The following is a 23,793-nucleotide window of genomic DNA, read 5'->3' on the forward strand; positions in this document are numbered from 1 at the left end:
CTTTTGTTCTTATGAAAGTGCAGGGAACCATTAGTCATGGAGGAGCGCTGTTACCGCCATTACAATTATAGCTGAGCACAAGTACCAGAGGAGTATTGTTTTATCTCACGTAAGTGTAGGATTAGCACCAGTGGCTATGTCTAAAGTAAATGAAGGGAATCAGGAGTATCAGAAAAGGGCTATTTTCTTTAGTGTAAGTGTAGGGAACCACTAGTATTGGAGCAGGATGATCACATCTCCTCTATATGTAGGTGCCACTAGTACAGAGGAAGATGAACACATTTACTGTAATCATAAGCGTTATTAGTCTCAGAGACACCTGGTCACCTCTTGAATAAGTGACTTGATATCACTATTACAGTGATATCCTGTTCACATCTAGCATAATTGAAGGGTACCACGAGTACTGGAGGAATATGGACACCTCCAGTGTGAATATGGTGTAACTCCAGAAAGGATATGCATAAAGATCACTGTGTACATGTACTGGACCCACTAGTCTCAGAAGACTAAAATCACCAGCATTACTGAAGGACTTTTTCATCACAAATATTGCAGGATTTCTTCTGCTGCCTGATCGTCAGCTTTTGAATCAATAGATTAGACAGAAGGGCAGTGTCAGGGTGATTCATGCTAAGAGAATTACGTTAGCTAATCTGTGGGAATAGGATCAACATTCATGTATTAATTTTGTATTTTAATGTTGTGTTTTTAATCCTGTCTTAGCGTTAACCGTTTCGCTAATTCTGAATTGTCAAAAAAAAAACTACTTACTCCGTCTATTTGTTAAATGACTACAACCAATGCTAATTAGGATTAAAGCTGATGACTCCTTGGAGGATAAATGTCTGTATAAATATAGGTTCCCCCGCAAAAGCTCAGACGTGCACCAGTCTTTCAACTCAGACAGGATTCATCTATTCTTACATAAAATGGGGAAACCAGCTATTCTGGTGATGAAAGACATTTACTATCCCATTGTCGCAGCCGTGGGTGTCCTTGGTGAGCCATTATAAACTATTTATTTGTAATATGTGTTGACATTCTCCCTGTTTATACCACATGTTGAATAAGAAAACGTGTTTCCCCGGTGTCAGCATTACACAGTCGCTGCTTACTGGAACAAATTATGAACTGGGTGTCCACACTTGCTGTTTCCCTTAATTTGGCAGCCTTACTGATGTTACAATGTTCTTTGAAAGTCCTATAGAACGAATCAAGTGTCACCCGTGCACAATGAGCGCTACAGAAGCTCATTAAAATATATGGGCATGTTTCCCAGAAAATGGCTCCACAGTTAATCCGATATAATCAGAATGAATGGAGTAACATGCTATCAAGAGATATCGCCATATATATTTCAAATAGCCACTGAAATATTATTTATCTCGTCTCTCTTTCTTACAGTGAACTTGGTGACAATTATGATTCTCTCCCGAAGAAAGTGCCATCTGTCCAAATGTATTTCTGTTTATATGGTGGCCATGGCAACAGCAGATCTCCTGATTATGGTCATCAATGTAATGGTGGCACGTATTTTCAACTATCAATTTCCACTTTCATTCCTGTCTTACACTACCGTGTGTCGAATTGTTATATACATAGGGAATGTCAACTTTGATTTGTCTGTTTGGTTCACAGTCTCCTTCACATTTGACCGTTTTGTAGCTGTCTGCTTCCAGAAGTTTAAAGCAAGATACTGCACAGAAAGAACTGCAGGTCTGGTTATAACAGTGTTCTGTTTCTTGAGTTTTTTGAAGAACATTTGCTTTTTATTTGTATATGAGCCTGAGCAAATAGTTAACAAGGTGCAGTGGGGCTGCAAAACAAAAGTGGATTTTTTTTCCTCACCACTCGGTGCAGCGTGGATATGGTTTCAGAGCGCCTGGCTCGTTTGGCTTCCTTTTACTTTAATTGTCTCATTTAATTGTTCAACCATCGGACGTATTTTTGTGGCCAATAGAACCCGCAGGAAACTCCGGGGTAACAGGAGTGAGAATCACAGTGATTCAGAAATGGAGAACCGCAGGAAATCCATTATTTTATTGTTCACTGTATCGGGCACTTTTATACTGTTGTGGTTGACAGTTGCCGTGAGTTTCGTGGCGACGAGACTGACCGACACCAATTATTACCGTGGTGACCTCACAGCTCCTGGATATATCGCCTATGAAACCGGAACTTGCCTTAAGTATTTGATTTGTATTCAAAACCCATGCATTTATGTAGCCACTCAGAGGAAATTCAGAGAAGAGCTGAAGAATGTGTTGAAATCTCCCTGGGCAGTGATCATGAGATTAGTTAGAAAATGCAGATACAATTAAAGAAAGCTTATTCATATCGGAAAGTCAAGTTCAATACATTTCTCCTCGTCCAGCTTCCTTCTTTTTGGTAAGGTGAAAAGTAGATTAACTCTTGTGTGCACAGTTCTTTCATTTTGTAGCACACGTTTCGATGTCAGCATTGCATTCGTTCATTCAGTAAACATAACTTATTCCTGTAAATTCAGCACATTTCAAGTTCACGTTTCAAAGATAACAATGATGGGTTTCTGCAGTGGCGTCATGCATGTGGTTAAGAGGGGGAGTCACCTTATATACGAGATACTGGGATTGGGCGCGCCAATTTATTTCATCAATAAAACTTCATTTGGTGCAGAAACAAAGGTCCTGCGATTGTTCACATTGGTAACATTCCGGGAAGTTTGGTGTGAATATTGCTAGTGTGGGTCTCACTGTCAGAGTCATTCCTCATTGACAAGTGGAACCGGGATCTTGTCACATGATAAGTTTTCAAATCGAGGAAACTGTCAGAACTCGACACTGATCAAAGTGACGTTTCACCTCTTTTGCCCCACATACTGGATTATAATGTCAATGGTACACTGACTGGTGTCTCTCATTCATCATAGGGAGAACCTGCTTTTTGGTTGTGCAGTCAGTAACAGCATCATGAGCAATAGTATTGCTATTCTGTCTCAATCAGTTTCCGAAACCGAATGCTAAAGAAGTGTAATGTTGAATAATTTGTCATGAGATTATTAACAATTAGATTTGAAGAAAGTTATCTGTAAAAAAAGCCTGTCAGAGTATCAAAAAATGTCAGACTGATATTAAGTATTTGGTGTTTAGCAGGACGTCTGCAGACAGTTGGAAAGTATCTTTGGTAATTACCGGCTTATTATACATTTACACATTATTCCAAATAATAATTGAATAAATTCCAGGGAGTTTGACACACTTGAAAATCGTTCATCTACCATTTTAAAACAATCTGCCAGGAACAACAAATAATAGGAGCAGGTTCTCAATGAAAAGGAGCTGCAGGGTGTGGATAAACAACAAGCTCTGGGGACACAAAGAATCATTTCCGAGAAAACAGCTTTCCTGATGCAAAGTCCACAAGAAACAAACAACAACAATGTTGGAAAAGGTTATAAAAGCAAACAAGTGGTGATACTTCTATTCAAAAAACTGCTAAGGCCACTGTGAGACTACCAGGTAAAGCTTCGGTCTCTCATTTTGGAAAGGCCATTAAATGCAGAGAGCAGATAATGTAGATACAATAGGATGACGCCAGGAATCAAAACCGTACTGATGATGAGAAACAGGACATTGATCTATACGCACTGGAGGACAGAAAACTAAGATAAAATTTAGGGTTTATGTATAACGAACAGTGTTGGTGAAACAAAGAGGGAGATTATTCTGCCAAGTTGGTTTGTCAGTGGCAAAGATGATCACAAACATGGTCACAAAGGGAATGAGCAGAGCAGTTAGCAGAAACTTTTTTCGGCAAAGGTTGCAGAAGAATGGAATGTTTTGCTTCAGAGAATAGTTAAGGGGAAATTATATGTGCATTTGAAGCAAAAAATAAGTGGCTGTGGAAAGAGGATAATTCTATAATCCAAGAAACATGTGCAGAAATAAAGCGTCGAACGACCAAATCCCATCCAGAATATCTTGTTTTTTTCTCTCCTTTCGTTCAAGGGATGTGGGCATCGTTGGCTCGGGGCACAGCTGGTTCTGCAGCACAGGTATTCAGTACTATTGCCAGAATGTTGTCAGGACCCGTAGACTTTGCAATATCCAGTGTTTTCATTCGTTTCTTGATATCACATGGAGTGAATCGAATTGGCTGAAGACTGGCATCTGTGATGCTGGGACTTCAGGAGGAGGCCGAGAATATATCAATAGTTTTATAAGTTACCTATGTGGCATATTGTCATTTTTTTCTAAGATACCCTCATCTCCATTGAGATTCTATTCAGCTAAACATATTTAATAATCTGTTAACAAGAAGATGTCAGAGCTTCAATGGTTACCATTACCTTACAGGTTGCCATTTGTCGATAGCCTGCTTTCAATATGTAATGACTTCTCTGTGCAGTGCCAGATGTCCCACTCCATCCCATAATTACCCATCATTTGCAGATATTCCTGGAATTCACAATTCCATGTTTGAAGAAATTATACGAAATTGCACTTGATGTCTTTAGAGCATAGGATTCCTTCAGATGAATGTTGGTTTTAAGATGATGAGGAGATGGACAAATTTCTTTTCTCAAATTCATCACTGTGACAAGGAGTTCAATCATAATGATCTACAAAATGTGAGATTAGAAATGGAATATTCCTGTCACGACATATAGTTCAGTGTAGAAGACGAGAATGAAAATTCTAATACTTAACGTTATTCGAGAAATACGCCATTTTATCCTGACAGTTTGTAATGGGTTAGTCTGTGGTGCTTGTTCCTACTTCAATGAATCAAAAAAAAGACCTGACAGTTCAGTTCCTGCACTTTATTGCAGTAGAAATAGAACAACTCTCGTTATCTTATATTTACCAGGCCCATAAACAGCATCAGGCGAAGGGAATTTCTTATGCTGTGACTTCAGTTATTATCCTATATTGTAGAGATCCTGTTGTAAGAAAGCTGAGTTTTGGTATCCTGAAAGATAACAGCTGAAAAATCTAACGCATCCTACATTCCCTCCCTTAACTCCTGATTAATGAATTGTCTAGGATTAGTGGGAGGAGGTTGGGTGGGGTGTTTACCTCCCAGTGTAAGTTGAGGGATGAATGATGTTTGACACCGTTCACGATCTTTGTTGTATTCAACCCAGTTCCGATCAGAAACAATGCAATTTATTAATTTTTTTTATTCATTCATGGGATGTGGACATCACTGGCTATGCCAACATTTATTGCCCATTCCTAATTTCCCTTGAGAAGACGAGAATGAAAATTATTGATTAAGTTATCCTGCAGCTGCCGAGTGACAGAATTTCTTACAAATGACAAAGGTGAATTCCTACGTCATGCACTAAACATATTAAACGGGAGCTTAATAGGCATTTATACATATGAAAAGATTTATCTAGCAATTGAGTAGTAACACACAAATGGGTAGATTTACTTCAAAAAAGTAACAGCAGTTGTCCGGACAATTAACTTATCACTATAAATCAGCATCAAAGTACATTGAGCTTCAATCACAACAGCAATGAAACCCGGCGGTTATGAACTGGTGAGATGTTTTATTCATTCACGGGCTGTGGAGGTGTCTGGAAACTTCAGCTTTTGTTGTCCATTCCGAATTATCAGTGAGAAGGTGGTTCTGAGCCACTTTCTTGATTGGCTTCAGTCCATTTGGAAAGGTACATTTAGAATTCTGCTGCAGGATTTTTTCCCAAAGACAGCGAATGTAAGGTGTGTTGTTGGAAGGAAACTTGGAAGTGGTATTATTCCCATGTGCCTGCCGACTTTGTACTTCGAGACATGAGAGGTGGTGGGGTTAAATCTTGATGTTGAATGATTCTTGTTGATATGCTGCTGTGTTCTTGTTAATGGTATGTACTGAAATCACAGAGCGCCGGTGGTGGTAATTGTGTGTTTAAGATGGTGAATGGGGTGGCTGCCTTTTCCTGAATGGTGTCGAGCTTCTTGTGCGTGATTGGTACTGGAATGATCCAGGGAAGTGGACAGTATTCCATGCTTTGGCAGATCCAGGTAAGCTTCTGGTCAATGGTAGCCCTGCAGGATGTTAATGTCTCCCTAACTACACTGTCCAGAGCCTTCATGGTTTGGAACACCTTTATCTTAATCTGCTGCTCTCCAAGGAGAATAAGGCCAGCTTCTCTAACATATCCGCATAACTGAAGTTCTTCATCTGCAGTATCACTCTCCTAAATAACTTTGGTAATTGCATTGAATTTCAAAAGGAGATGGTTGGACTGTCACTCAGAAAATGGTCGCTGTCTTGCACTTTTGTGGCGCTTTTACTTCCCACTTTTCAGCGTAAGCCTAAATGTTGCCCAGGTTTTTTCTTGATGCAGGCATGGACTGCAATCATCAGCGAACACCTCCACTTCTGACACATTCCTGCAGCGGTGCCCTCGGAGTAAAATAATAGGCCTCCAACAGCCCCAATTATCTTGCTTTGTGCTAGGTATGACTGCAGGCAGCGGACAGTTTTCCCCAATTCCCACTGACTTCAATTTTACAGCAGATTCTTGATGTTACACTCAGTTAACTATTGTCTTGAGGACAAAGGGTAGTCACACTGACCTCACATCTGGAATTCACGGCCACAATGCTATGTTTGGACCAAGGCTGTAATGAGGTTTGGAAATGATTGGTTTTGGCTGAACCAAACAGAGCATCGTTGAGCAGGTTATTATTAAGTAGGTTTCTGAGGCAGAAACCATCACACACCTTTTGAAAACAACTTGAATACGATGTTCAGGTGCTCGACCAACAGAGCTAAGGACCAAGAGCTAGGAGTTTTGATTAAACTGCGTAGCTTTTTGCTGGGAGTATGTATACAATGGGCCGAATTTCCTCTTTCTTTATCTTAAATCTTTCTGTTTCTACGTTTCTCCACAACACAAGGAATGGACTGATCAGGGTCACAATATAAGCCGTTGTCAGAGGTGATAAACTGGAGGGGAATGGCCTGAAATAGGCCAGAAACAAAGGCGTGGTCCTGGATTTAAAAAAACATGGCATGAGCTGAGCCGGGTCAGCATACAGAGGGTGATCTGGGTTACAAACACTAGAGAATGACTGAATCAGATCTTAACACAGAGGATGGTCTGATGATGGGATTTGCAGTTTTCAGACACTGGTACATTTCATTTACATGAGTGACAATGTGGAAGTCTCAAGCAACCAGACTTTTCTGGAACAGAGAAACAAATTTCAAACTGAGTACACTGTAACCTGGGAGGAGGGGCCCAGTGAGAACAGATAGTGTGTAACATCAAAACACAAAAGGAAACTGGTAATATTCCGGTAATCTGCTTAGCTGCATTGTAGCCGAAACAGTACCACACAGTCATAAATAATACCTGTGCGCAGCTGCCCTGAAAAATTTAAAGGGGATGTCCACTTGGGGAAAAAAAACTGCGCAGAACAATTCAAGTTTAAATGAACAATGTGAGTTGGAGTAGGTCGTTTTCACCATTCAACAATACCATAGTGATCGTGTACCTCAACTCCAGCTTCCTGGACTATCCCTATGTCCCTTAATTTCATCCGTACCCAATAATCTAAGGAATTCTCTCTTGAATATACTCAACACCTGAGGATCCCAACTGTCTGGGTTCGAGCATTCCAAAGATTGACTAGTGTTTGAATGAAGACATTTCTTCTCATCTCAGTCCCACATGGTCGATGCCTTATTCTGTGACTGTTCCCTGTATTCCAGAATCTGCAGCCAGGGCAAACATTTTCTCAGCATCTACCCTGACAAGTTCTTCAATCATTTCATATGTTTCAATTAGATAATCTCTCGTTCTTATAATCCACAGGGCATATAGGCCTAGCCTACTCAGCCTCCCGTCATAATGTTAATTGTGTGAATATTGTGTTTCATTTTATGCAGGTGGTGGGTATTAATTGAGGATTCACTTGAGCTCCCTATCAATAGACACAGACTGGATTTCGGGGTTAGGAGGTGTATGCTTCTAATGCGTAATTGTGCAAGTAAATATAGAAATCTGCAAAGGTTTGCTCAGGTCCTATCTTTCATCAACTGACTTTCTGGAATAGAACACATAGGACCATCCCCTAATCGTAGGATACAATCTCTTGTAGCTTAGTTGCACACACTGTAGGAGAAGTGATTTCTTCTATAGGTAAGGCGACCTAACTGTACACTGCACTCAGATGTGGCTTCACCAATGCCCTGTATAACTGTAGTAAGACTTATTTACTCTTACACTTTAACAAAAGCTAAAATGCCATTTACCTTCTTCTTTGCTTGCTGTACTTCCATGTTACGTTTCTGTAATTCATGTACAAGGACACTCAGGTCACTCTGTCTGTAAACAATTCCCAGTCACTCTCCCATCAAAAAATGTCTGTTCTTTTCATTTTTCCAAAGACAGTGAAAACTTCACAGTTCACCACATGTAATTCTAGCTCCATATTCTTGCCCGCTCACACAATCTGTCTACATACCTCAGCAGCCTCTTGCTGTGCTGCTCACTGTGCGAAGTAACTTTATATCTTTAGTAAACTTGGATATGTTACACTCAGTCCTATAATCTAGGTTATTAGTATAGACTGTAAATAACTAGGCACAAGTACTGATCTTGTGGTATCCGGCTAGTTGCAATCTGTCCAATAAAGTCCAATTTATTTCACTCTCTCTTTCCTGTGCATCAGATAATTCTCAATGCATTCTAATATATTATCCCACAATTCCACGAATCCTAATTTTGCATAATAACCTTTCGTGTGGCACCTTATCAAATGATTTTTAAAAGAAAATATATTTACTCTGCCTGCAGTATCAATTTTATGAGCTGCAGGTACAATAAACAAACTCCAAGAATTGCCAAACACTATTTCCCTTTCCTAAATCCGTTGTCCCCGCTTCATGCTCAGGCCTACTACTCTTTTTGGCAAAGTCACAAGCCTCTTTCTCTGTAATAATATTGCCCTTAACTCCCCTTGTTACACACAGATGACCATGTTTCTCTTTGTGGGCTTTATGCCATAAAAAGAATGCATATTTGCTGCAAGTTATGCATTCTTTCTTCACATACTAGACATTGCTGCCAACCATTACAGCATTTCATGTCCCACTTCCCATACCTACGCAGTTAAGGAGCCTGAGCAAAATTTAAGTAAATGGGAATCGGAGGTGAAACTTTGCACTGGTTGGAGTCATACCTTGCACAAAAAAAGATGACTATGGTTGTCGGAGGCCAAATATCTAAGTCCCAGGACATCACTGCAGGATTTCCTCAGGGTATTGTCCCAGGCCCAACCTGCTTTAGCAGCTTCATCAATAACCTTCACTCTATCTTAAGATCTGAAGTAATGATGTTCGCTGTTGAAAGCACAGTACCATTCACAACCCCTCCAATACTGTAGCAGTCCGTGTCTACATGCTGCAAGCCTTGGACCACATTGAGGCTTGAGCTGACGAGTGAAAAGTGACATTCAGACCACACAATTGCCAGGCAATAGCCATCAACAAAAAGAGTATTTAGCCATCTCCTCTTGGCATTAAACGGCATTACCATCAACATCCTGTGAGTTACCATTGACAGTAAACTTAACTGGACAAGCCATATAAATACTGTTGCAACTCGAGCAGGTCTGAGACTTTGAATTCTGCGGTGAGTAACTCAATTTCTGACTCCCCAAAACCTATCTGCTATCTACAAGGCACAAGACAGGAATGTGATAGAGTATTCATCACTTGCCTGGATGAGTGTAGAGCCAACACTCAAAAACTGTCCAAAAAACAGGACAAAACAGCTTGCTTGACCAGATCCCTAGCCACTACCTTAAATTTTCACTCACTCCACAACCGGTGCACAGTGTCAGCAATGTGTACCATCCACAAGGTACCCTGAGGCAACTCAGCAAGCCTCCTTTGACAGCATCTTCCAAACCCACGACATCTACCACCTAGAAGGACAAGGGCACCAGACACTTACAAGTTCCCCTCCAAGTCCCACACCATCCTGTCTTGGAAATGTATCTCCATTCCTTCATTGCCACTTGGTAAAAAATCTGGAACCCCCTCCCCCCACAAGTGTCACTGATGGACTACAGCGGTTCAAGAAGACAACTCACCACCAAATTCTCAAGGGCAAATCTGGATGGGCAACTAATGCTGGCTTTGCCAACGACGCTCACATATCATGAAAGAATTTTTAAAAAGCCCTGCACAGTTTATTCACCACTGACAGAATGAAAATAGTTACATATGCTCCTGTTTGCTAAATTGGTATCACGTAAAAGAAAAACCCTCCTAAAGTGGATGGCTATAGAAACCATCATACATGTTTTACAAGATGTTTAAGTTGCTGGTGAAAAATGATTTTGGATTTTAATTTGTAATTTTAAGTGCTCATTAATTTTCATTTTGTGAAACACTCTGAAGCATCGAGTACATTCACTGAAGGCATGCTAACCACTAAGCTGTGGTTGAGATCTGACCTGGACACTTTATTAACTTCTGTACCTCTGAATCTTCGCTGAGATCCTTCTGCTCATTGTAAAGTTAATTGCTCGATCCGCTCCCCACAAGGCTTTACACCAGCTAATGACAGCTCTAACACAAGGCACATAAATATCTGTAACAAAAACAAGAAATGCTGGATTCACTCAGCAGGTCTGGCAGCATCTGTGGAAAGAGAAGCAGAGTTAACGTTTCGGGTCAGTGACCCTTCTTCGGAACTGACAAATATTAGAAAAGTCACAGATTATAAACAAGTGAGGTGGGGGTTGGGCAAGAGATAACAAAGGAGAAGGTGCAGATTGGACCAGGCCACATAGCTGACCAAAAGGTCACAGAGCAAAGGCAAACAATATGTTAATGGTGTTTTGAAAGACAAAGCATTAGTACAGATTAGGTGTGAATATACTGAATATAGAACATCAGCAAGTGCAAACCTGAAGAAAAACAACCTGAAAAAAACATAAATATCTGTGCACGCTGTGGGCAATTAGTTCAAATTCACACAGTACTGGCCTCTACCATGGTTGGACTGGTGGGATCATATCGAACGCTCCTCTGGAACCTAATGAGGCGCACCACAAGTTCTGTTTTTGGTGCATATATCATCGCCGGAAATATTATTTCCATTCCGGTTCTCAATAGCGGTGAACATCTCAGCAGGTCAATATGTGAAACTGTATTTGCATCATTGCCGTTTGCTTAATGGAGAAATGTGGGGGAGGATACTGGGGTGGGCGGGTGATATTGGTCTGAACCATGTAAATAGACGGCAATGGAACTCTGGACCTTGTCATTGAATACGAGGGTAAGAATGTTAAAGCTGGCACATGGAAACCTACTGAACATTAGGGCACAGGCAGACCAGGGCACTGCAGGTGGTGGCCGTCATAAGCCATTCATCGTCATGTTTTCTCCTCAGCAGGACAGGCTCTCGAATGATTAACACGGACCCAAATGGAACTCGATAAAGCTGAAAAACAGTTTTAAAAGGTTCATTTTACTTCCCTGCAAGGCCCAGTATTTCTGCTCAGCCTGTGGAAAAAGTAAAATTGTGAAAAAGTCGGCACAGATACAAAGAACCCACAGACATAAACATTAAACTACAATAACACACAGAGCAGTGGAAACAGATCCTGTATTCATGTCACACTCACTCACAATGCCTTTGACAATATTGTGAGAAGCTTCAAATCTTCAAACTTAAATCGAAGGGTCGAGTGGTCTTCTCCTGCTCCTAATTCACATGTTTGTATGTACCAATGTTCATATAAATTCTCCTGAACCTGCCTGTAATGGACCCACATTTGTCTGAGCCAAACATTTCCTTTTTACGTACCTGTAGAAGCTTTTACAGTCCATTACAGACAGTAAGGGTGCCAGATATCTGGAGAATTACAAATGATGGGATATGCCCAGCAAATAAAGGACAGTCAGTTTAATCTCAGTGCTGGTACAGCTTTTAGAAATGATAATTCCGCATAAAAGTAACCGTCACTTGTACACATGTGGATTAATTAAGGCATGTCAGCATTGTCTTTGTAAGGACAAATCGTATTTAACTAATTTGCTTCAGATTTTGGTGAGGTACCAGAAAGGATTCATGAGGGTAATGTAGTTGATATGGTGTACATCGAATTCCAAAGGGTATTTGATGAAGTGCCACAGTGCACGCTTTTCAGCAAAGGTAGCCTCCATATGATAAAAGGGGCAGTAACTGCATGGATATGAAGAGTTCTCAATATGTCAGAATCTGAATTGTTAAAGTTATGTGTTGTGCAAGCAGCAGTTAAGGGGTTTAAACTTGTACAATCAGCAAAACTGGACACCAACCAAGAACAATGCAGTAACGGAAATGTGCATATTACAAGCTGCAGCAGCAAACACATGCTTATTGAAATGAACCATCCCAAAGTACAGCAAACCAATGCTAGATAAACTGCACACCCATTTGACAACACGTAGCAAAAATAAATACATCTTTTCTGTTTGTACTTCATCCAAAGGAAGGATGATGAAACAACTCCAAATTTGAACAGGAAATGGCTGTTCCAGGCGATGTCAGCTGCAGCAGTTGTAAGATTGTGATGTGAATGAATGAGTGCAGTGGTGTGACCGATATCTTCTTTATTTCTTCCGAAAAAATGAAAACCGAGAAATTTCATTTTTCTGCTTTTGGGGGAGGTGTCACACTTTACAAGAAATGTGACTATGAAAACATGCAGACTCAAAATGAAGAGTTATAAAAATGAACTTTCTTTTAAAAATACATGGGCAATGTTACAAAAGATGACCACATATGTATTCTAACATTGTCACAATATCTGTTTAGAACAAAGAATGACTAACTAGTTTGACAGGAATCAATTACACCCATCCTGAAGCATTCCTGAATGCGATGGATTCGACTGAAACAAAGAAGACATTGAGTGGAATTATCATAACTGGGTTATTATCATCCTGGGCCATTGTGTAAGCATCATTGGGTGGGACCAAACCATCTCCTACCAAAATATGATGTGACAAACCTTTATCTTAAAAGGGGAACCCGAGAGCGAGAGAGGGGGAAGGGGCGGGGGTGGTGGTGTTGGGAACAAATCCAGCAAACCAGAATGGAGGCACCTGCTGTGAATTTTACTTTTACAAACTATGCAGCATTGAATTGAAAGTGATTCTGTTTCTTCAAGCTGAACTTCCACCAAGAGAGAAACCTACAAATACCTTAGGCCTGCAACCAACGATACCTTAATTTCTAGGAGAACTCAGCAAGGTTTACCATGAATCCCAAAACCCTACCTCACTTGAAAACCACTTGTTGTCACTGTCTCTTTGTTCGTGTGTCTGTGTGTGAGTGCTTGATTGAATGTGTGAGTTGTGACAATTTCAGGATGAGGAATATTGCTCAATAAATAATTAATCTTCTATTTTAAACAGTCAAGAAAACACATTGCTCTCTGCTTATTTGACAAATAAGCCACAAAGGAGTTAAATCTTAAAAACAAAAATTATTTGTTGCGGCCAGGTGGGAGTTTAATAGTGGGAACCGCTCACAATCATCACCACCTAGCCATAACACTAGGAATTACCGAGAGAGGCAACATAAAATAATGGGTACAATTCTGAAAGGGGGTGCTTGAGTAGAAACACCTGGGGGTATATGCACATGAAACTTTGAAAGCGGCAAGGCAGATTGATAAAATGGTTAATAAAGCATACAGGATCAGAAGATTTATAAATATAGGCATAGAGTACAAATGCAAGGAAATCATGATAAACATGTATAAAACATTGGTTTGGCATCAACTGGCGAATTGTGTCCAGTTCTGAGCACCGTACTTCGGGAGGGATGTGCAGGCATTAGAGAGGGTGCAGAAAAGATTGACAAGAATGGTTCGATGGATGAGGACATCAGTTGCGTTGGCAGATTGGAGAGGTTTGACTGTTTACCTTAGAGAAGAAAAGATTAAAAGGAGATTAGATGAGGTGCTCAAAAGCATGAGGGTCCTGGAGAAATGGTTCCTGTTGGAGGGAGGATCAAGAACCAGAGAACATTGATTTAAGATGATTGGTTAAAGAAACAATAGCGACAAGAGGGAAGATTTTTTATATACAGCGAGTGGTTATTATCTGGAATGCACTGTCTGAGAATGTGGTGGAGGCAGATGTAATCATAACTTCCAAATGGAAGAGGATAATTATCTGAAGAGAAAAGATTTGCAGGGTTATGGGGAAAAGAGGGGGAATGGGAATTGGCGAGTTACTCTTGCAGATACCAGCACGGACACGGCCAGACGAATTGCTTCCTTCTGTGCTGTAACCATTCAATGATGAGCTCTGGAATTCCCTCCCTCAGTCTCTTCAGTGCTTCACCTCTCTCTCCTCATTTAAGACAGACCTTGACATCTAACTCTTTGACGAAGCACTTGGCCACTTGTCCTAATATCTCCTTATGGGCTAAATTGTGTCTTTCCCTCTTGTGAAGTTGTATCTAAAGCCATTTCGCGGCGCTAAAGCTGTTCAATCAATGCAAGTTGTCATTGCTGCTGAGAATCGGAATAACAGAGTAATGAGGCAATAGTGAGAGTGGGATACAAGGAGGCAGAGGCTGGGATATATAGAGAGAAGAAGAAGCAAGAGAGAACTCGTTTGTCTGTGAAAGAAGTCTGATCCTTTGAATGTGATACATTCAGGCTGTGTCACTGAACGTTACTGGATCCTGTGGAGAGGGAAGTGGATGGCCCAGCGAATGTCTGTTAATGTGTGGTTCTCAGGAGGGTTAATATCAAATGGTGTTCCTTCATGAAATGACTATAGACTGAATTCTGGGACGAAACCAGATAATTTAACCTTGAATGCAGAGTAAACACAGAACAAAATAAAATGTATCTCGTGCTGTAGAGAAAATAAAACTGGAGCAGGAGATCTTTGTGAAGAAAATAAAGACAAACATATATGTCTGTACCAAGCAGCTTAATAGCGATGACAGGTAAGATTATCTCTCTGTCCGCCCCGTGCTGCATCTTTTCTCTTTGCACCGTTATGTTCGGACAGGGTTACGTTGGTCCAGCACTCGGGTTTCAGGAATGTGGCTTATGAAGGATAATGGAGGTGATTAGAGATGACAATGTCTGTTTTCAAGGCAATAAGTGTAGGCAGGCCAGTGAGATGGCAAGTTCCAGAGGATATGTGGACGTTGGGGAGGAGACTGCTTTGAGAAATATTGTGTGAAGTAAAAAGGGCAGTGAGGGCCGAGGGCAAGTTGAGTTCAAATGGAGTTTGAAATCACCAAGGATTAGGAGTGACGAAGTGCCAAGGCTGGGGGGGTGAAAGCAGTGGGGATATTTTAATGAGAAACTTGGGTGCTGTCTTGGGGGAGCATTAAAGAACAAGGATATTAAAGGAGGTGAGATAGGATCAGACATTATCTTAGCTCCACCCATGAATTGTCTAACTCGTGATCCTCGCTTTCTTCCCATGAAAAGCTGAGCAGCTTCCGAGAATCCGAAGTGTTTAGTTTCCGGGTGAGTTTACAAACTTGAAACTTAAATGAACTGGTGGAAAAGCATCACCATGAGTCGAACCTGTGGTTTCATTTGACTCAACCTTGGATCCCTACACCTTCCACAACCCCACTCCCACCCCTGCCACAATCGGAAATAACTGAGAGATTGACAAGTCTTTCAATACATGTGCACGGGGCTGCCTCTGGGGTCGGTAATTTAGGGATGTGCTGTGTTCCTTGGAATAAGCTTTCTGAAATTCTCCAATCACCCTCCTCCTTCCCCAACACACTGCAGCTCGGCCCCCCTCTCTCCCTTCTTCATTAATCTGTGCTCTATTCTCTCATTCCCTGTACTTTCATGCGACTGCTAACTGAGCCTGATTGCGTTTTGACTCAGTTGGATTTGTCAATAACTCCTGCCTTAGGTCTATGGGGATGTTTGTACCAGTAACTCGATCTTCAGTGCAAATTGATCGACCTAACTAGAGCATATAATTTTTGAAGCAATGAGATCATGGTAAGTAGTGGTCTACATCCATGTCAACGCAAGCTCGAGGAACAGCATCTCATTTACCGATTAGGCACACTACAGCCTGCCGGACTGAACATAGAGTTCAATAATTTCAGAGCATGACGGGGCCCCCATTGTACGTTTATTTTTTGTTATTTTTTCTTTGTTTACATTTTTTTACATTTTTTTGTATGTTTGTTTTATTTCATCTTAGTTTGTTCAGTTTGCTTACCCACTGCTTTTTCATGTTTGTACTTGCCGCTGTTCAATCGCCTGTCCGTTAACACCCTATCTGTACTAATGTTTTGCCTTTCAACACACCCTTAACATATTGTTTGCCTTTGTCCCATGACCTTCTGGTCAGCTAATCTGTGGCCTTGTCCCATCCACACCTTCCTCTTCGAAATTTCTTCCCACACCCCCTCTTTACTTATTTATAACTTTTGACATTTCTAATATTTGCCAGTTCCGAAGAAGGGTCACTGATCCGAAACATTCACTCTGCTTCTCTCTCCACAGATGCTGACCATTTCCAGCATTTCTTGTTTTTATTTCAGCCTACACCCATGTTCTGCCTTTACCCCATATTCCTGAATAACATTGGTTATCAAAAATCCATCAGTTTCTCATTTTAAATTAACAATTGATTTAACATCAATTTCTGTTTCTAGAAGACAGTTCCAAACCTCTAACACCCTTTGAATGAAGAAGTGTTTACTAATTTCACTCCTGCCAGATCTGACTCTCATTTCTTGAATGGTATCCACTTGTCCTCGATGACTCAACCAGCAGACATAGTTTATACCTGTCAATGCTATCTGTAACCCATTTATAGCATGAAATCTTCGTTGAAATCACCCCCTAGTCTTCTACATTCCAGGGTATACACAATAATTTGTGCAATTTCTCCCAGTATGTCGCTGGATCAAAACCCTGGAACTTACTCCATAACAGCATTGTGGTGAATCTGCACCAGATGGACAGCAGCAATTCAAGAAGGCAGTTCACCACGACCTTTTCTAGGGCAGTTAGGGATGGGCAACAAATAGTTGCCTCACCAGCAACGTCCACCTCCCATGAAAGAATAAAGGAAAGTGCTTGAAGTACACATAGGTAGGAAAGGGGTTGAGGTCATGAAATCAGATTTTACGGAGCGAGGGAGAAGATTAAAAAGCAGGTTCTCAAAAGCAGTAATCTCAGGATTGCTCCCAGTCTCACGTGCGAGGGGGCATAGGAATAGAAGAAATGAGTGATTGAACACAGAGCTGGGGAACAGGTGCAGGAGGGAAGGCACCAGATTTCTAAGGCATTGGGATCAGTTCTGGGGCAGATGGGACCTGTAGAAGATGGACGGTTGCATCTCAGCAGGACTAGGACTAATATCATCGCAGGGAGATTTGTTACTGCTTTTGGGGAGGGTGTAAACTAGATTGGAAATGGGACGGGAACCTGAGAGCGAGCTCAGATTGGAGGGAAGCAAAACTGGTAACTTGTTAGGGGTGTGGAAACCGGGAGGAAATATTGGAGCAGAATATCACAGTGAACAGAATACTGGGGAGATAGAAAGCACTAGAGTAGGGAATGGGTTCATTAGTAACGTTATTAGGTGGGGACAGAGTAAGAGAGAAAGCAATAAAGTCTAAATCAGGGTTAATGTGCATGTATATGATACACGGAGTGAGGTGCAGATGCAGATTGCCATGTGGCAATATGATGCTCTGGCTATAACAGAGACCTGGCTCAAAGAAGGGCAGGACTGTGTGTTACATATTCCTGGATTGAAGGTGTTCAGGAAAGATAGGAAAGGGAAGAAAATGGGAGGGGTGGTGGTATAGATGAGAGCACTGCAGTGCTGGATAAAAAGGATGTCCAATAGGGGTGGGGGACATAATCAATTTGGCTAGAGCTAAAGTAATCAAAAGGTGCAGTTACATTCTCGGTGTTTTCTTTCAACCTCCAGCTTGTGGAAAGGACAAGGAGGAACAAATTTGCAAGGAAATTACAGAGGTGTAAAAATTATAGGTTAGCTGTAATGGGGGACTTTAATTATCCATGCATAGACTGAGATAATAGTGGGGTAAAGGGCAGTGAGGGGCAAGAGTACCTAGAGTGTGTTCAGGAAAAATTTCGACAACCGTATGCTGCTAGTCCAATGAGAAAGGAGGCACTGCTAGACCTGATTCTTGGGAATGAGATGGGCCAGGTATCAGTGGGACAGCATTTAGGGGACAGTGATCATTGGATAATAAGTTTTAGGCAAACTATGGAAAAGGACAAAGAACAATCCAGAGTAAGTATAATTAACGGGGGGAAAGCCGACTCCAATGGGATAGGTGTTGTGATGAAAGGTCACAGACCTGAAACGTTAACTCTGTTTCTCTCTCCACAGATGCTGCCTGACCTGCTGAGTATTTCCAGCACTTTCTGTTCTTATTTCAGTGCGATAAGAATGGAGCTGGGCAAATAAAATGGAATATAAAGTTGCCAGGAAAACTGGTAACTGAACAGTGGGCTATATTTAAAGAAGAAATAGTTTGGGCAGAGTTAAGGTATGTTCCCTCAAAAGGCAAAGGCAGGGCAAACTAATGCAGAGCTCCCTGCATGACAAAAGAGGTAGAGATTGAGATAAAGAAGAAAAAATGTGTTTGTGAAAGATGCTCTGTAGAAAATGCTATTGAGAACCAGGCTGGATATAAAAAGTCCGGAGGGGAAGTCAACAAAAAGTAAGAGATGCCAAGAGAGACCATAAAGAGATCGGAAGCAAGCATTAAAGGAAATCCCAAAGTGTAAAGTTCAGCTTCAAGAAACAGGATCACTTTCAATTCACTGCTGCATAGTTTGGAAATGTAAAAATTCACAGCAGGCGCCTCCTTTCTGGCTTGCTGGATTTATTCCCAACCCTTATCTGGACAAGTGTCTTGGTGATGCTTCTTTCTGGGTCTCTCTTCCAGCCACCGCCCACCCCCACAACACCACCACCCCACCCTGCCCCGCCCCCTCCCTCTCTCTCGGGCTGCATTTGTAAGATAAAATGTTTGTCACTTCATATTTGGTCGGGGATGGTTTGGTCCCACCCAATGATGCTCACACAATAGCCAAGGATAATAATAACCCAGTTATGATTATTCCACTCCATGCCTTTTTTGTTTCAGTAGAATCCATCAAATTCAGGAATGTTTCAATTTGGGTGCAATTGACACCTCTCAAGCTAGTTAGGCATTCTTTGTTCTGAACGGACATTGTGACAATGTTCGAATACATATGTGGCCATCTTTTGTAGCATTGTCAATGTATTTTTAAAATAAAAGTTCATTTTTATGACTCTTCATTTTGAGTCTGTATTTTTTTCATACTCACATTTCTTGTAATTGCCAAACCTCCCCCAAAAGCGGAAAAATTAAATTTCTCGTTTTTTATTTCCTTCAATTTTTTTAAAGAAAGAAATAAAGAAGATATTGGTCACACCACGACACACATTAATTCACATCGTAATCTGACAAATGCTACAGCTGACATCGCCTGTAACAGGTATTTTTGTTCAAGTTTCATCATCCTTCCTTTGAATGAAATGCAAACAAAAATGCAGTTCTTTTTGTTACGTGTTGTCAGATGGGTATGTAGTTTATCTATCATTGGTTTGCTGTACTTTGGGAACGTTAATTTCAAAAAGCATTTGGTTGCTGGTGAAGCTTGTATTATGCAAGTTACTGCATTGTTCTTGGTTGGTGTCAAGTTTTGCTGACTGTACAGGATTGAACCCTTTAACTTCTGCTTCCACAACACAAAGCTTTGACAATTCAGATTCTGGCATATTGAGAAATCCTATCTTTAGGGTAATAGCTGGTGATAAATTGTTTTAGCCCCTGTGAAGTATCTGGGATTTCCTCCTGCCCCTTGTTCTTGCTGAGTTCTGAATCTAATTTGTTGGGTTTGATTGGCTTTGGATTTGCAACCTGATCGTTTGATTCTTTAGTGGGTAGATCCATATTGACCTCACTTTTAGTTTTCTTGTGTTTTACACAAGTGCTACTTAACTTAGCACATTTTGCCTCCCTTATCCTTTTACTTCAGGGGTGGGTTTTACCTAATCCACCCCATTTACTCTGGAATATTTCTGCTTGCAACCAACTGGACAGACCCACCAGAGGTGGCGATACAGTGGTATACAGTCGGAAGGAAGTTACCCTAGGAGTCCTCTATATTGCCTACAGACCCCATGAAGTCTTATGGCATCAGATAAAACATGGGGAAGGAAGCGTCCTGCTGATTAACACCTACCACCCTACACCGCCCCCCCCACCCCTTACCTGATTGCTCCTACCCCTCCATGTTGAACACCACATGGAAGAAGTACTGAGGGTGGCAAGGTCACAGAGTTCCTTCTTTTAAGAGACTGGTCTGATTTTCCTTCCCGACTCTCCTTTTCTCTCGAAACCATTGCTGCATCATCTGTATCCCTTCTGTCTCTGCCTAGTCTGTAAATATTACTAAACCCAAATTTATTCTGAATTAGGGATTTTTGTGCGAACTCCTAATCATCAGCCATTGTTGCTGCTTCTCTTACTCGTTTAACTCTTTGTTCTTCAATGTGGATCCTTACAAAAACTGGAGTGTTGTTTTAAAATTCTTCAGCAACGTCACTTCTCTCGAATTTTCATATGAGGTTTCAAGCTTGAGAGATCATATGAAGCGATTGAAAGACATATCCCTAATTCTTTTGAGTTCAAAGTATGTATGTGCAGGTCTTTTCCTGGTGTTTCTGAATTTATGTCTATATGCTTCAGTACTAGTTCATCTGTATTTAGAATTGCAGTTTTAGTTTGTTCATAGTCAGAAGAATTCTCTTCTAATAACAGGGAAAAAGCTTCACCCGTCCTACCCATGAACTCGCCTTGTAAGAGCCCAATGTTTTCGACGCCATTTTATGCCAGTAGCTATTTTCTCAAAAGAGATAAAATATGACTCAAGCTCCTCCTCATTAAATTTTGGCCCTAACTATGGGTGTCTCAGTACATCAAAGTTTAGCTTTGAATTGGGAATTATGTTTGAGTGGCTGGTTGCATTTTCACCTTGCTCTCATAGCCTCTTCAACTAAACTGTTTTGCCTCTCTTTCCCTTTTTCTTTCTGAAAGTTCTCTTTTCTTTTTTCAACTGCAACTGCATCTCTTGCCATTCAACTGTATTTTAGCTGGAATATCCTTTCAGTTTCACATTCCATGATTTCTTCTTCTGTCTCGGTGGTAATTTGAAAATGGTTGACGAGCCTTTTCATCAATTTAGGGTTCTTTGCTCTTTGTTTGAAAGTGATTCCCATCTCTGTAGCTAAGCATTTTAAATTTTGAATACTTAATTTATTTAACTTACAATGGAATATACCTCCCTGTTCTATAAACTCCTTAGCATTAAATGTGACCATCTCTTCTGTGTCTAGCACCGTAGAGAAGAAACATAAGAATACATGAAAACCTGTTTGTTTACTTTACCACAATCTTAGAGGTCAAATTTCCTCTTGGTTTCCAAATTTCTCGCTTGTCTGAAGTGCAGATCCTGATATCAAGCCCCCAACTTGTTATGGCCACGTGGTGAGGGTTTCTGGGTGGTTCCCACTGTTCAACTCCCAATTGATCGTGACCAATGTTGTTTGTTATGAGGGTTTAACTTATTTGTGTTTTCTTTGTCATAAACAGACAATGTCAGGTTTTCTTGTAGGTTTAAAATAGAAACATTTAATATTTATTGAGCTATGCACCATAATTCAAAATTGTCGCAACAGCAGTTCACATTAATTCATGCACGTGCACAAACACACACACACACAAAGCGCCAGCTAGAGATGTAAAGGGGTAAGTGGTTTTCAACTGAGGTATGGTTTCGGGGTTCACAGTAAATCTGTTAAATTCTCTGGGAAGTCAAGATCTTGTTGGAAGCAGGCCTGTCTCTCTTGGTGCAAAGCTCAGTTTGAAGACAGAGGATCAGTTTCAACTGACTGCTGCATAAGTTGGAAATGTAGAATTCACAGCAGGGTGCTTCCCTTCTGGTTTGCTAGATTTTCTCCCAGCCCTTAGTTGGACAAGCTTCTTGGTGGTGGTTCTTTATGGGTCTCTCTCTCTCTCTCTCTCTCGCGCTCACTTGCTCTCTCGGGCTGCCTTTTTAAGTTAAAAGTTTGTCACATCGTAATTTGGTAGGAGATGGTTTGGTCTCCCGCGCCATGTTAAGCACAGAATGGCCCAGGGTGAGAATAAGCAGTTATGATGTTTCCACTACATACCTTACATGTTTCAGTAGAACCCATTCAATTCAGGAATTTTTCTCAGGATGTAACTGCTACTTACTTAGCCATCCTTTGTTCCAAACAGACTGTGTGTTAATGTTTGAATACGCATGTGGCCTTCGTTAGTAGCATTGTACATTTTTTAAAAAAAGAGAATAGTCCATTTTTGTAACTCTTCAGTTTGAGTTTGTATTTTTCATGGTCAAACTTCTCCTCAGCATGACACTGGCAAAACTAAATCACTCCAGACTTCCCCTCATGAAGTTTCATCTGTCATTTGTCCACCCATTCCAGCAGCTTGTCTATGTCCTCTTGAAGTCTATCACTGTCCTTTTCATAGTTCGTAATGCTTCCAAGTTATGTGGCATACGCAAATTTTGAACTTGTGCCCTGTAGACCGAAGTCTAGATCATTAATATCTGTCAAGAAAAGTAGGGTACTCACACCAATCTCTGGTGAGCCACACTATATACATTCCTCAACTCCGAAAACAATCATCCACCACTTCGCTCTGTGCAGTGACACCAAACTGCCTCTTTTATCCTACGGGGACTACCTGTGCTAAAAAGCATGAATGTGGCACTTCATCAAATGTCTTTTGGAATTCGATGCACACCACACCAACCGCATTACCCTCATCAACCCTTTCTGTTACCTCACCAAAATCTCAAGCAACTTAGTTAAATGTGATTTGCCCTGACTAAATAAATGTTGACATGCCTTAATTAATCCACATGTGTACAAGTGATTGTTAATTATGTGCAGAATTATCATTTCTAAAAGCTGTCCCATCATCGAGGTTAAACTGACTGTCCTTTATTTGATGGGCTTATCCCATCATTTGCAATTCTCCAGACCTCTGGCACGATTACTTTATCTAATGGACTGCAAAAGCTTCTACAGGTATGTAAAAAGGAAACGTTTGGCTCAGACAAATGTGGGTCCATTACAGGCAGTTTCAGGAAAATTTCTTCTTTGGCCTCCTTATCTCGAGAGACAATGGATAAGCGCCTGGAGGTGGTCAATGGTTTGTGAAGCAGCGCCTGGAGTGGCTATAAAGGCCAATTCTAGAGTGACAGACTCTTCCACAGGTGCTGCAGAGAAATTTGTTTGTCGGGGCTGTTACACAGTTGGCTCTCCCCTTTATCCTCTGTCTTTTTTCCTGCCAACTACTAAGTCTCTTCGACTCGCCACACTTCAGCCCCGTCTTTATGGCTGCCCGCCAGCTCTGGCGAACGCTAGCAACTGACTCCCATGACTTGTGATCAATGTCACAGGATTTCACGTCGCGTTTGCAGACGTCTTTAAAGCGGAGACATGGATTGCCGGTGGGTCTGATACCAGTGGCGAGCTCACTGTACAATGTGTCTTTGGGGATCCTGCCATCTTCCATGCGGCTCACATGGCAGGCCATCTCAAGCGCTGCTGGCTCAGTAGGGTGTATAAGCTGGGGATGTTGGCCGCCTCGAAGACTTCTGTGTTGGAGATACATTCCTGCCACCTGATGCCAAAGATTCTCCGGAG

This window comes from Heterodontus francisci, unplaced genomic scaffold (assembly GCF_036365525.1).
Source record: "Heterodontus francisci isolate sHetFra1 unplaced genomic scaffold, sHetFra1.hap1 HAP1_SCAFFOLD_106, whole genome shotgun sequence".
NCBI lineage: Eukaryota > Metazoa > Chordata > Chondrichthyes > Heterodontiformes > Heterodontidae > Heterodontus > Heterodontus francisci.